The sequence below is a fragment of the Ptychodera flava genome (genome assembly GCF_041260155.1).
Source record: "Ptychodera flava strain L36383 chromosome 3 unlocalized genomic scaffold, AS_Pfla_20210202 Scaffold_27__1_contigs__length_13241970_pilon, whole genome shotgun sequence".
Classification (NCBI taxonomy): domain Eukaryota; kingdom Metazoa; phylum Hemichordata; class Enteropneusta; family Ptychoderidae; genus Ptychodera; species Ptychodera flava.
Window position 1 is genome coordinate 3,971,917 of NW_027248281.1, and position 15,500 is coordinate 3,987,416.

At 35.9% G+C, this 15,500-nt stretch overlaps 1 long non-coding RNA gene across 1 annotated transcript in view; it reads left to right on the top strand.

The window, feature by feature from the left end:
- The window catches only part of LOC139126332 (uncharacterized), a 238,889-nt gene that overhangs the window by 143,046 nt on the left and 80,343 nt on the right, over positions 1 to 15,500 (top strand). Inside the window, exon 3 of the long non-coding RNA XR_011550535.1 lies at positions 7,123 to 7,213. This is a non-coding gene — a long non-coding RNA (uncharacterized lncRNA). The remainder of the gene's footprint in view (positions 1 to 7,122; positions 7,214 to 15,500) is intronic.

Consider the following 15,500-nt stretch of genomic DNA (forward strand, 5'->3'; position numbering starts at 1 on the left):
GGAGCGGTACGTCTCAGTAAGAAAAATGTAACAACTTAGTCGGCTATTGAACCACTCTTTTTGTGGAGTGGGAGATTTAGCCGAGTGGTTCTCTCTGTGGCCTCTCCGCTAGGCGACTGATGCCGTATGTTGTGGGTTCGAACCCTATTGAAAACTAGCTGTATTTTATGTCTCAAAAATACAAATTTGCATATTTCTGCATAATTTGATCAAACTGAAAAAGCTATCCGCAAAGACGTAAGTCCCAATTATCAAAGCTGTTCAATTAGCAGTTTTGAAGAAGATTTTTAAGATTTTTTGACCAAAAAAGACCAAAATTGCCATGAAAAATAAAAATTGAATATTTCTTCACAACTAGCACAAATTTGACGAAGGTCATTCTTAGGGACATATTTACCAAATATTGAAGACGTCGAATCACCAGTAAAGAAGAAGAAGATTTTGCAAAAAAAATAGCAAAATTAGCCTCAAAAATAAAAAATTGCGAATATCATCAAAACTTGAACATATATAATTAAGGTAATGCCTGGGAACCTGTACTCCAAATATTAAAGGAATCGTAAGGTTTGGACATTAAAATTTTAAGATGATTCTACACATTGACCTATTACATAAGATCTTCGTCGCTAACAGCAAAGCTAAAACATGGTAACAAATCGAGAACAAAAGACGTGTTGATCTACGATATAATATAATCTAAGATTTGGCTGTAGGCTATGATCAACTAAATGTTACTGGAGCATAAGCCTTCAATGACGTGAATTCTTCTTCATCAGATGCAAGGATGGAATGAAGAATTGAAGCAGAAAGCGACAGAAAATTCAGAGTGAATATTTCAAAAAATTCAGAGTGAACATTTTTCACTCTGAATTTTCTGTCGCTTTCTGCTTTAATTCTTCATTCCCCCCTGCATCTGATACGGGAGACTACACGAATTTGAAAGCTTATTCTCCAGTAACATTTAGTTGATCATAGCGTTCTACCAAAGCTTAGATAAGTTCAAAACAAAATACAGAAACTTATCAAAATTCAGTCACTGACCATCGAAAGTTTAAATCTATATTAAAGATGAACTGAGCTTCTCAAGCTTGTTTTCCTGTGCACTCATCTTCTTCAATTTCTGTACCATCAGCTTCTGTAATAGCTATTCGATTACCAGGTAAATCCAATTTACACAGCCTGAAAATAATGCAACGATATCTAATTATATGGTGACATGAGACTTTAAATGAAAGACAAGGTGGCCTTATTAGGTTAAGGAAAAGGGGTGACTTTGGTATACAGTGCCTTTTTTCGGTACCGTTACAAAATGTTGGCTTCTTCTTGTCATTAATTGATGAAAGGTAAAAAAAGCCAACTCATATGCTGAAACAATAATGTGTACACTCTTCGATGTTAAACTAATTTTTACATGCGATCGTGATTACTAAAAGACGTGTTAGCTGTGATTACGCAGCGGTAATGTGGCATATCGATCGCGCTCGGGTCAAGGATCATCGCAACAGTTCTTTGGTGATGACCCTTGACCCTAGTGAGAACGATACGCCATGGCCCAAAACAACCGCTGCATATTCACAGCCAGTGTATGGTATACCAGCCACTGGAAGAAAAACAGGTGTCTTCAAGTATTTTATCTATTCCAAAGTACTATACAATAATTTCAAAGGTAATAATACAGATATGCTTTAAAATTTAACACCTTTTACTATTTTGGAGAGATAACTTACCCTTTCTTGTCTTGCTTCCGCACTATCACGATTTCAGCGTGCGTTTACGAGAAAAAAATGTCGCAACTTCCGTTTTGATGCATGACGGTATACGAAGAGACACCAAACTTGAACACCAAGTGTTAAGGATTGGAACGCCTCTTGCACGCCGACGTTAAAATTAAAAGGTTCATGATAGTTATCTGAGTTTCTTTTCAAAATTGCAAAATTCAACCCGTAATAAATATGCAAAATTATTTGTATACTTCCTGTTTTCGAATAAACATGCTTTCAGCAATTTAAGAGCAGATATATTTTTCACTTAGTGGGAAATTCTTTACATCAAAATCTATTCACGTTTGCCGGACAGCGAGGCAGTAGTAAATTTAATATGGCCATAGTAAAGTAAAAAACACCAAAGATTGTTATTTGTTTTACAGTATTGTAAAATTTCTGTAATGCTGAGGTTTGAACACTTGGTGGAGATGGTTGTTAACACACAGTGTTCAGGTTTAGAACACCATTGTTAATAATGTGAACACTAGTGTTGACAATATGAATACCAGCCGTTGAAATTTGAACACGGACATCTACATTTTGAACGCGTTAAGACGCGTCTAGCGTCCGCTTTTTTACAGTGTTGGTGAACATGTTCAAATGTAGTCTGATGAGTATAACATATTATAATTAGTTCAAATTACCCACTGTATGTAGGTCAAATATCAAGGCGACATACTAAGACTTTAGTCAAATACAACATTAATGAATGAGATGTGGTTTTTGTCAAACAGTATGAGCATACTAAACCATTAAGTTTGTGTATAGCATAGAGAAATATGTGTAAACGGAAATATGTGTAGAAATAGAAATAGAATATGCGTAGAAATAGAAATATGTGTAGAAATATGTGTAGACCCAATATATATTATGTAACTTTTGCTCCCAAACCATGTTCAATACATCACGTTTACCCACTGTGTACATCTAGGTCTTGCCCATTTCTTGACAAGTATCAGTAAAAATACTGATATTTATTTAAATACAAATTTAAATTTAAATACTGATACTGATTTAAATACAATCAATGTTTATAAGATTCACACTGCTAAAACGGACATCAAGGCATGCCCCTAACCGTATTAGCAGACCGACGTCCAGGTGATGTACACATAAAATATTTAAGAAAACCGAGCGGTGGTTTCTAAGAGGAAGGGCAAAGTTGATTGTGAATGATGGGCAATTGATCAATCTATCTAACCCAACAGTTCTGTATCTCCGACAATAGAGCTAAATAATGCAATATCTCTGATTTTGTAATTATATGATTACCATTTCTAACAATTTGACAAAGAAATCAATATCAGACCCTATACCATCTGTCGTCAAGCATATTCTTCTGGTAGTCATCCTTGCAAAAATAAACTTAAGGTAAATGAAAACACTTTCACTGCAACGTTGTTGTATAAAACTATACCACAAAATACCCGATAGCCTTTTATACGCGAGCTCATCAAAAGGAATGACATATATATATACGGAAAGGTTTAACGCATTTATCTCTCTAATGTAGTTGAATTCATGACACATATGAGTAAGTTGTAGTCCATAGGACACAACTGCCCTTATAAGTAGTTTTACGGCAAGGTTTAATTGTTCGTGTACCAGGAACAACGGTACGTAAGCACCAGGGAAAATATTACAATTTTTTATTCAAATCAAACATTCTTCATTCCTGTGGAATTTCAAATTTAAACGATATATCTTGAGAAATTCTTAAAGTTTTTAACCATTATGAAGCACTATTTTATATATTTGAGGTTGTATACTTACTTCTAATCAATGCTATAGAGCGTAAAAAACAAGGCATTTTGAAATTGGATGTCGACCTAAGACGTGGTACTGACCCTCAATAACTTTCTGTGATTATAGTAAGTCTCCAAGAGTCTGCATTTCAAAATACAATAGTAAGCCGATATTTTAATAAGTGCAAAATTACGAATCAAAAGGAAAATCTTATGAATTGCAACAATAAGAATGCTGACTCTCGACATACAAGCTGCAAGCTAAATTTAAGGCATTCTGTTGTGCTTCAGAAAGTCTAGAAGAATACTGCAACGACTACATAAATTAATATTACTTAATAAAGGGCCAGGATGTACTAATGAGAAGCTTTGGAAGTCAAAATACTATTGCTCTGTGTGCAATTAAGCTTTTGTTTTGCATTACTTTAGTGAAGGGTACAAGTCTAACACTTTTGTTAATAATTTCTACTTTCTTAGAGATATTTGCATTTAAACTGAAAAATTATCACAAGTCAACTGTAAATGGATATGGCCCTTCATCTGATTAGTATACGAATATGACGTGAAATGTGTGCATACAAATTGAACTTCAACTATATATCATATCGCAGTTTTGTCTCCATTGACATTAGTTGTAAACAGTAACGTTTGAAGGCAGATATGATACATCGTATTAGTAATGGGATTGTGGGTAAAAAAATAAACCAAATGCAATCGTTCCATAAGGACAAATACAAAAAGAGAATAGAATTGTCAAAGTTGTATGGAATTTAAAAGACAAGGACCAAGTCTTTGACATCTCGTGGTCAATTATTGACAAATTATCGAGTTATAAGCAAGCGGTGCAATCTTTGAGTATCAGCAAAGCTGTACATTATCAATGCTAAAAATCGATGCTATTAAAAACGTTGGTTTCAAAATGTCACCTCCAAAACAAATATTCATTATCAAATTTTAATACAACCTTCCAATATAATTGTACTACTCAGACTATAAATGAGAATGTAGAGCTAAGAATCATAAATTTGCAGGATGCTCTAAACTTAAGTGAAAATTATTATGCACTTGAAGTAATTTGTGTTATTATTTTAACGCTCCGCTTTCCGCATCGAGAACACCAATATATATTTATATTTTGACGTACAATTAAATCCCGAAAGGACACATATTTTGTTAGTCTGTTTTAAGTAGGACTAATATTTATGGCATGGTGGCCTCACATTAAACCAGCCAGTCCTTCGTAAGTCAGTCAGTCAGAAAGAGAGCCTTTATAAGCTTATATTTTTATACAATTTTTTATTCCATGTGCTGGAAAATGATTCTCTAAAGATTTCTTCGTCTTTTCAGTTTTTGCCTAACATTTTAAAGAATATAAAATTTTTAAAGGTACCATCATTTAAGAGATTGCATTTTGAGAAATACAAACCTTCATGTTTGAATGCGCTAATAACTTGAGTGACGTAGTTGAAACCTTCTCACAATGTCCGAACCTCTTTGAGCGATACCTTCTCTTGTACAACGTATTTTAGAATTACCGGCAAACAAGCTGTAGTACTTTTAGTAGTTGAAGGACGATGCACCCTACAAAATTTCAACCATACTTCTCTACACGGTAAGAGCTCTAAATTACCGTAAAAAGTATTTTTTGTCAGAAACGTTTGAAATATTTTTGTTTCGAGTTTTTACAAATTATTTTTCAGACATAAACTGCAATGAATTAATCATTACACTGCATGAAAACACTATAATACTTACTGTATTAACATGGATTATTGCCTGTATAATAATCGCAATCATACCAATCCATAATCCAATAACACTAGGTCAAATTGTAAGACAATAGTTGTAAACATAGACACAAAACAGCACAGAACAGACAGTAAATAGACGGTACACAAACAAAGTCATATTCATGAAAGAAAGATATATGGACCTCTGGCCAGAAGACCAAGAAGTGATGTCAGGTGTTTCGAAAATAGTAAGCGCATCCTGCCCCACATGTGGCACCCGCCATATATCAATCTGTAAGTCAGACAGGTAGTGGTCACTAACTAAGGCCCCATGTCACCGATGCCATCAGTGATCATTTGTCGAAGAGAGATATTGTATTTATCAACCAGCTTGCGATACCTGCCAAAAAAGCGTTTGAATGTAGAGACAAGTCTTGCTCTGGTGTAACCTTGATTTAACAGTTTGAAAGAGAGATGGCCATGTCTCTCTACAAAATCACCATATGAACTGCATGCTCTTGCATATCGAATAAGCTGGGAAATGTATACCCCATAAGCAGGTGAGAGTGGAATATAACTGATGAGGTGTGGAAAATTAATTATACTAAAGTTGAAATCATCTCTCTTGTCATATAGCCTAGTAGAAAGGTGACCATTAGAGTCAAATTCAAGTAAAATGTCCAGATATGAAGCAGAAGAGGCCGTTTCTGTAGTCTCTTTAATCTCCAATTCTGGAGGATAAATCATAGCGAGATATTTACTGAATTCAGAGTTATTCAATGAAATAACATCGTCTATGTATCTAAATGTAAGGTTGAAAGTACAAGCTACAGAGACCTTTTTCTGCTTGATAAGGTTCTGGATAAATTCTGCCTCGTATGAGAACAGAAATAAGTCGGCAAGTAAGGGAGCACAGTTAGTGCCCATGGGAATTCCTATACACTGTTGGAAAATGTGTCCTCCAAATTCAACAAATATGTTGTCAATGAGGAAATCAAGCATACTGATAATGTCTTTCTCGGTATAAAACACTTTAGCGTTAGTTGTATTTTTAACAAAATATGTAGAATTATACCCTAATACCACATATTTGTAACGGCGTGAACCGTTTTTGTAGAAAAATGCTTGGTTGATGATGTTTTTCAAGCGTCTCTTTCAATTTATCATGTGGTATTGTGGTATACAATGTGGAAAAATCGAAAGTTTTAAGTTGTATTTTAGCTGAAGAGTGCATATACAGATGAATACAGTCAAGAATCCAATTTTTGTATTCAGCAAGCCTGTATTTATGTGGATTCATGTGAATTCACGTGTATTACACTATAATACAGGCAACTCATTAATATGAATTTATCTGAATTATAGGGTTTTCATGCAGTGTTACATTCACAAAAGAATTTCTGCGACCGGAAAAGGACGTCCCCAAAATATACTTTCTTTCCTAGTAGCACAGATTAATAAGTAAAATAAATTCCTTATCAAAGGACCGAAGTTTTATACATGAGAAGCTAATTGTAATGGAGAGTGTTAGTCTTGAAATGTATTTGACAGTTTAGCAAACTTGTCACCTGAACGACAAAGCTATTATGATATTAGTAAATTCTTGGACTTGGACGAATTGAATTGTCATTTGTATGTTTTCCGTGTATATATGTATTTGTGTTAATATATTTGAGAGTATTGTGTGTATGTGAGGGGCGAGTGCAGTCTACAGTTGCAAGATGTCAAGTGAGCTGAAGGTCAGTCCTGTTTTATAATTGCGAGGTAGCCTAAAGCTTGCGGCAATGTTTGCTGTGCCTGGCGTTGTCTTAGACTCCTGAAAAAAATAACATGTTTTGTTTTTTTAATAGTGCAACTAATTTTAATCGACGTTCTTTTTTGCAGAGATAGCCGAGAAGTATTGCTGCAACCAAAACATCATTTGATTGGTTCACCTGGCCATGGAAAGTCTTCAACGATAAATTCAATTGCCAGGGTAGGTGCAGAGGGTAAAATGTTTTATATTGCCATGGAGGTGTACCTCCATGATATTATAAGCACCAATTCTCCAGAGTTTGCTAAATGAACTACAAGGCTTTAAAAGTTAGCATAAAGCAAATCATAGGAAAGTCATGCCGATGCGGTGTGCACTGATGATCAGTCCTGTTTTGCAGACAGAGCCAGTTAATGAAAAATCTCTGTCAGATTTCAGCTACCGATGTTCGAAGTAGCTAGCGTTCATAGGCTAAAAACGTTAAAAGATCGAGATAGACCCGAGTCGACGATTCTCCTCCTGAACGCCCTTTAACCAAAACCGCGACTTTTGTTTTTGATGTGTTCAGTTATTGATGGTTCGTATATAAAGTCAAGTTTAATTTAATTTAAGGTAAAGACACACGTTAGGTGATACTGATTTTAAACTCACTTTTTCTCAATAAATTTCACTTTTGGACCCTACACATTATATATTTTTTGTAAGCCCTATGTCTCAACATTATGAAAAATATGTTTATTTTCCGAAATCACTGTGTGTGTGTCCATTTCTCTCAAAAATATGCGTTTTTGAGTATTTTTACCTAAAAAATTTAGGTGTTCAAGGACTATGGCCACTTGAGATCTTTTAACAGAAATCAGCAATTGAGTACTCTGGGGAAAAAACGGTGTCCCAGATTTTTTCTTTTCCCTTTTGTTTCAGCACAATAAGGTGTGAAAGTAACAACTCTGGGTTTTTTGAATAAATTACAGGGTTTCGTTCAACTTCATTAAGACTTTCTCTTGTTCCATAAATTTTGCCGAAAATCTGAGACACTGTTTTACAGATATGTATTGCTACTGTGACCTTGTAAAAAATCAGATCGATCTGTGCGCCCTACTCCATCCTAATTAGGGGCCCAAACCTACCGGCTGGGCCCTATTGGTTTTACTGGAGTTCAATATTCTTCTTCTTCTTCCTCATCTTCTTCTACTGTCCCTTTTTTTGTCACTCTTGATCTCAGAAACTGCATGACAGAAACTTCTCAAACTTGCAGTGCTAATAGCTACTTATGGGTTCTCGTGCATATTATCCTTAAAATTTTGATTGGTCATGTGACCTGGCGGCCATATTGGATTTTCCAAAAAACTAAAAATGGCTTTTCTTGCTGACCTAGGGGTCAAGTCAGTTTGAATTTTTTTATATAGCAAGCATGACCTAAGGTCTTAAGAATGGGCAAATAAAATCGCGTGCGGTCACGTGACCTTGGCCGCCATATTTGATTTTCGAAAAATACCAATTAAATCTTTAAAAATCTTCTTCTCCAGAACCAACACACCGATTGAGCTGAAATTTTGCTCATGTCATCCTTAGAGTGTTCTCTTTCAAGTTTGCGAAAGGCGTTTTGATCGGTCACGTGGTTGGCCGCCATATTGGATTTTGAGAAAATCGTGATTTAATCTTTAAAAATCTTCTTCTCCAGAACCAACGCACCAATTCGACTGAAATTTGACATGTAACATCTTAAGTGTGATCTCTTTCAAGTTTGCGAAAGGCGTTTTGATTGGTAACGTGGTTTGGCCGCCATATTGGATTTTGAGAAAATCGTGATTTAATCTTTAAAAATCTTCTTCTCCAGAACCAACACACAAATTCGTCTGAAATTTGACATGTAATACCTTAAGTGTAATCTCTTTCAAGTTTGCGAAAGGCGTTTCGATCGGTCACGTGGTTTGGCCGCCATATTGGATTTTGAGAAAATCGTGATTTAATCTTTAAAAATCTTCTTCTCCAGAACCAACGCACCGATTCGACCGAAATTTGACATGTAACATCTTAAGTGTGATCTCTTTCAAGGTTGCAAAAGGCGTTTTGATCGGTCACGTGGTTTGGCCACCATCTTGGATTTTGCGAAAATCGCAATTTAATCTTCAAAAATCTTCTTCTCGAGAAAGAGAACACTGACTAGGCTGAAATTTTACACACGTCTTCCTCAGAGTGATCTCTTTCAAGGTTGGCCGCCATATTGGATTTTCAAAAAATAGCAATTTCATCTTTAAAAATCTTCTTCTCCAGAAATAGATCACCGATTGATCTAAAATTTTACTCGTGTCATCCTTCGAGTGATGTCTTTCAAGTTTGCGAAAAACATTTCGATCGGTCACATGATTTGGCCGCCATCTTGGATTTTGCAAAAATCGCAATTTAATCTTTAAAAATCTTCTTCTCAAGAACCAACACAGCGATTGAACTGAAATTTCACTCGTATCTTTTTAAGTATGATCTCTTTCAAGTTTGGGAAAGACATTTAGATCGGTCACGTGGTTTGGCCGCTATATTGGATTTTGCAAAATTCGCAATTTAATCTTTAAAAATCTTCTTCTCCAGAACCAACACACTGAATAAAATGACATTTTACTCATATCTCTCTTAGTTTGAGAACTTTAAAGTTCCTGATAGGCAATTTGATCGGTGAAGTACTTGGCCGCCATATTGGATTTTCCGTAAAACATGAAATTCCAGTTGAAATGTACAGTAACTATGAGATGATGTTCAAAATCCTACTTTTCCAAGCTCGAATTTTGCACATAATATCATTAGTGCAAGAACTTTCAACCATGTTAACCGCTTGGGCCCCGCCAACGCTGCTTGCAGCTTTAATTTCTTTTGAAGTTACACATGTCAGGCCAAAATCGAAAGAGAGATAATCAAAGAATTGTGTAAAAACCCCTATACGTACAAAAATCAATCGTTGATATGACTTTCCGGGCGATTTTTATTCATGTTCACGAACTTGCATCAAGCGGGAGACTAGATGTTTTGTATTTTTCATTAAATACCCTTCCGAAGATCATAAATGGCGAGAAAATCGGGAGAAACACACACAAACTGTTGAGATGTATGAGTGATGAGGGTGGTTTCGGGCCTGATCAGAATTAAGAGGGAGGAGGCCGGTGCGATAGGGTAGGGTCACTATTTTTCATGCTGCGGTTTTGGTGAGGGCCGCTTCATTTTGCGCATGAGTCAGGGGGAGGGTCACTAATTTTTGTGCAAGGAAGACACGGAAATTTTTTCATAATTTGAAATGTTACAGAGAAATCCTGAAAAGAGACACGCAACATATAGGGCACTCATGTATTGATAGCACTTGTACTACAAAATACATTACTCACAACTATAAAACATACACATGTACCAGTATGACATGTTTATAAATACTCTTAAACAAAAAAAAAAACACAATCATAAAATAACATGCAAAAAATATAGTTTTTGTTAAACTGGAACATAAGGGAGCATTCGCTTTTTACGGGGAGGGGGAAGTCGGTGGAATTTGAGCGACAAATAAAATGTAAAGAGCGACCCCCTCCAAATCCAATTGCTAAAATTTGACCCCCTCCCGCCATTCATCAATTGTAAAACATGACCACCCCCCAAAAAAAATTTAAAAAAATATTGAAAATTTCCTCACATACTAGAAAATCAACATTTTGGTGAAATTCCAAAATCAAATTTTTGCACACATGTGAACTTGTAATCGCCCTCGTCTAATCAAGTACACTAATATCAATAATGAAGAGTGCATAAATAGACAGATTTACCTAGTTTTGTACTTGAAAAAATTATTCATAGTTTCCTCATTGACAAGATAGTGAATCAACATTTCGGTGACATTCCAAAATAAAATTTCTTGCACAAACGTCCACTGTTACTACCCTAGTCTAATCAAGTATATTAATATCAATAATCCCATGTACATAAATACACAGACTTAACTAGTTTTGTATTGGAAAAAAATATTCACAGTTTCCTAATTGACAAGATAGAGAATCAACTACTCGATGAAATTCAACAATCAAATTTCTTGCTCACACATGCACTGGTAACTACCCCAGTCTGATCAAGTACATTAATATCAATAATCAAGAGTCTATAAAAATACATAGATTAAGCTAGTTTGTATTATAAGAAATTATTCATAGCTTCTCATAGACTACTCATAAATTATGTATTTTCTATTTTTTGCCTGGGAGTTCTTGTGTGTTATCACTATATACCTTGGGAGTCCAGAGAGTGTTTTACTTTGCATGCTGTACTGGAAGATTTGAGTGTCAGAGTGTGCTTAAGTCAGATATTTCTGTATTTTGAGTTTTACTCAAGTCAGCAGATATGTAAAGAAACCGGTGAGTGACAGAGATCGAACTTTATGCAGATCTGACTGTTTATTTAAACCCTATACCATCCTCTACTTTAGTCAATCGAATGAACATTGCTCACAAGTGAAAGCCTAGCCGTATATTTGCAATACGCTCTGCACGCGGAGACGATTGTATCACCACAAGTTGAAAGCTGATCTTTCTGCAGCAAATTGTGTGTTAACTGCAAATACGGCTAGTTTTCAATCGGATTCGAACCCACAACATACGGCATCAGTCGCCTAGCTGAGAGGCAATAGACAGAACCGCTCAGCTAAATCTCCACTCCCAAAAAAGAGTGGTTCAATAGCCGGCCTAAGTTGTTACATTTTTCTGACTGAGACCGCTCAACACGTTGTAGAGTTCTTGAAGCACTCACGCACGCATGCTCACTATCATACATCGCACATACACACTTAACACCCGCTCATTGATTTTGGGTTTTGCTCATTTTAAGAAATCTAAAAAATGAACAATGTCAAGACCAATTTTTGGCGAATTAGAAGGGAAAAACAAAACTGTGGACATGTGAAAACTTGTGTTCTTACCGTGGAAGAGAATAGTCTCCTTTTTCGACTGCAAAAATTAAAATGTCTGAAAACATAGCATTAAACTTCATTTTGAGGATGGCAATTCAGTAAATCTTTCAATTTCAAGTTTTTTTCCATAAGTAGAATAATTTACATTAAAATTATAGTTTTTGAAATACCTGTCTCAAGTCATGACTTTTTTATAACCTAAAATCAAGGTTGCAAGGCATCTTCTCTATGGAGCATTTTTCATCATTGAATTTATAAAACCTTAATATAAAAATCTACAAATGGAGAAGAAAATTGCTCAATTATTGCGTTGGGCTGTATCTAGTATGCCGAGGTTAAAAAAAATGATTCCAGTGTGGTTCATTCTTTAATTTTATAAAAATGTATGAATATGTTTCTCATTTTAGGATAATATTTGTAGTAAAATGAAATAGTGCACATCAACAATCATTTTTTAAATTAGCCATAGGTTTTATTTAATTCATGCACACTCCATAAAAATATTCCACATAATGTATTTTGATTGCATTCAAAATCAAAATAAATGTAAACCATCAACAGGTAGCCTTTAGTAAAATGTTTTCAGGCGAAAGCAACTGACTCAAGAGTCTAGCCATTGGAACACTGTCAACTGGTAGCCTTTAGTAAAATGTTTTCAGGCGAAAGCAACTGACTCAAGAGTCTAGCCATTGGAACACTGTCAACTGGTAGCCTTTAGTAAAATGTTTTCAGGCGAAAACAACTGACTCAAGAGTCTGGCCATAGGAACACTGTCAACTGGTAGCCTTTAGTAAAATGTTTTCAGGCGAAAACAACTGACTCAAGAGTCTAGCCATTGGAACACTGTCAACTGGTAGCCTTTAGTAAAATGTTTTCAGGCGAAAACAACTGACTCAAGAGTCTAGCCATTGGAACACTGTCAACTGGTAGCCTTTAGTAAAATGTTTTCAGGCGAAAGCAACTGACTCAAGAGTCTAGCCATTGGAACACTGTCAACTGGTAGCCTTTAGTATAATGTTTTCAGGCGAAAGCAACTGACTCAAGAGTCTGGCCATAGGAACACTGTCAACTGGTAGCCTTTAGTAAAATGTTTTCAGGCGAAAACAACTGACTCAAGAGTCTAGCCATTGGAACACTGTCAACTGGTAGCCTTTAGTAAAATGTTTTCAGGCGAAAACAACTGACTCAAGAGTCTAGCCATTGGAACACTGTCAACTGGTAGCCTTTAGTAAAATGTTTTCAGGCGAAAGCAACTGACTCAAGAGTCTAGCCATTGGAACATTGTCAACTAATAGCCTTTAGTAAAATGTTTTCAGGCGAAAGCAACTGACTCAAGAGTCTAGCCATTGGAACACTGTCAACTGGTAGCCTTTAGTAAAATGTTTTCAGGCGAAAGCAACTGACTCAAGCGTCTAGCAATTTGAACAGTCAACTGGTAGCCTTTAGTAAAATGTTTTCAGGAGAAAGCGACAAACTGAAAGTCTAGAATTATTGAATTGTCAACTGCTACCCTTTAACCCTTTGAGCACCAAAGTCAATTTCTGTCGCCTTTATAAAATATATCCTAGTCAATTTGTTTTAAGATTTAGGCAAAAATTTTGATAAAAAACTGTAGCTAGTAAATAAGACTGACCACAGGGGCTCTGTAATTACTGTAATTACTGTAATGTATGCAGTATGCAGTGCGCCCTCTATTGTGAACCGTTGTTGGATTTTGCCTTGACCTTCACACTGTTGCACACTAAACGTCTTATGAGGTCATCGTGTGGCATGCCAGAGGTTACCGTGGAGTGCACTTTATATACTGAATACATAGTTAACACTTTACCGTCAATCCTGACTTACAGAGCTAGGTAACAGGCTGAGAGAAGTGAACAAGGGAAAGGCTGGTACACAACGAAATAGGTTTATATTCTTTATTATCTGTTCATTGGCCCTTGACAAGCCCCTGTGGACTGAAATAGAACAGTATTGAAACTAGTCTTTCATTTGTCTCAGTCTTTCATTTGTCTCATTTCAAATTTATTACACATCACTTTCCTTAAATTAAAAATACCGTCAAGGACAGTGTGCTCACATTCGGTTTGAATTGGTAAATTCAAGAAATATTTAAACCAGAAAAACAAGAATGACAAAAGCAAATAAGGTCAGCAACTTAGGTACTGGAGGTCATCTTTAGGAACATGCATATCAACTTCTATAGCAATGGGACAAGCAGATGTCAACAAAAAAATTAGCCAGAGAAGCTTGACAAACAGAAAAGGTGGGAGATTGGGGAAAAAATAAAGAGTGGGAAAAAATGTACAAGGGATCTGGTAAAAAGTAATGCTACCTCATCAATCTTCTAGCCCTTACCCCCTCCTCAATATCAAATGTTCCATCCCTTATATAAGACCAGCTGGCGGGAAATGTATTTACAACCTTGGGGATGCTTTAATTAATGCTATGAGTGCTATCATTCGAATATAAACAACACTTAAATCAGTTACAGATGGGGCCTTCCACTGTGGGGGGGATTACGACATCTGGAATTATCCTGGATCCAAATTTCTCATCAGTTCTTGTGTGTCTTACATGCAAAAGTTGTAAAAATTGGTTCGGAATTAAAAAAATTTACCTCAACGTTGTTTTCTGGATCAAATTTTACTACAAATTGATATTAAATATGACAAAATTATGTTCACAGCCTTCAAAACTCTCTCACAACATATCCTGGGTTGGTGTAGGTCACATCTCCATCCCTAGGTGCACCTGTACACCAAATACTAAGACAGTAGGTGCTGCGGTTTTGGTGTTTTTGATGTGGACAGACATACATACATACTTACATACAGACATGCAAATCGGACGCAAATGAACTGATTCAGCTTATACGATAACCTCACATTGGTATACCAGATGTGAGCTAATAATATGTTTTACAGTTGAGCTGTTGTAATGAGACACTGTGTACTAAAATGTATCAATGCCATAAGGCTATGTCATGCAGGTGTTGGCTAGAAAATATCCTACAAATGTTTTGAGCAAAACATACCTGCAGGTGCTTTGGTTAAAGCTTGATGATCTGAGTTCGGTTCAATATAATCCAAGACTGTGAGTGGTATTTTCATGATGTGATGACACAAATAAAATTCAGGGATGTACACCAGTGAAAAGAATGTCAGTGACAATATGTACACTATCATTACACTATCATGTACACTATCTATTTGCTTTCCTAAATAACATTAACATGTTTCACAGTCCCTTGCTTTCATTAGTTCTTCATATTTTGCCCTCAGTATTCCTTTGTTTGTTTTTTCAACATCTTCCTGGTGGTCAGTTTGAATCCCCCATTATGGCAGACTCCATTTCCTGCATATCCTCCCAGGGCACTCTCCTTCTTCCTGCCTTGGTATACCATGGTTTCCAGGCAGTATCCCAGGATCCTTGATACCAGTGAACCTTAAATGATGTAGCTGTCCTGGACTTCACTTGGCCTAGCTGTGGGATTTCATTGTATTCGGGAAAATACAATGCCACAAAATCATTAACTTGTATTGATGAGAAATCATCAACTCTGTCAATGTTTCTGTA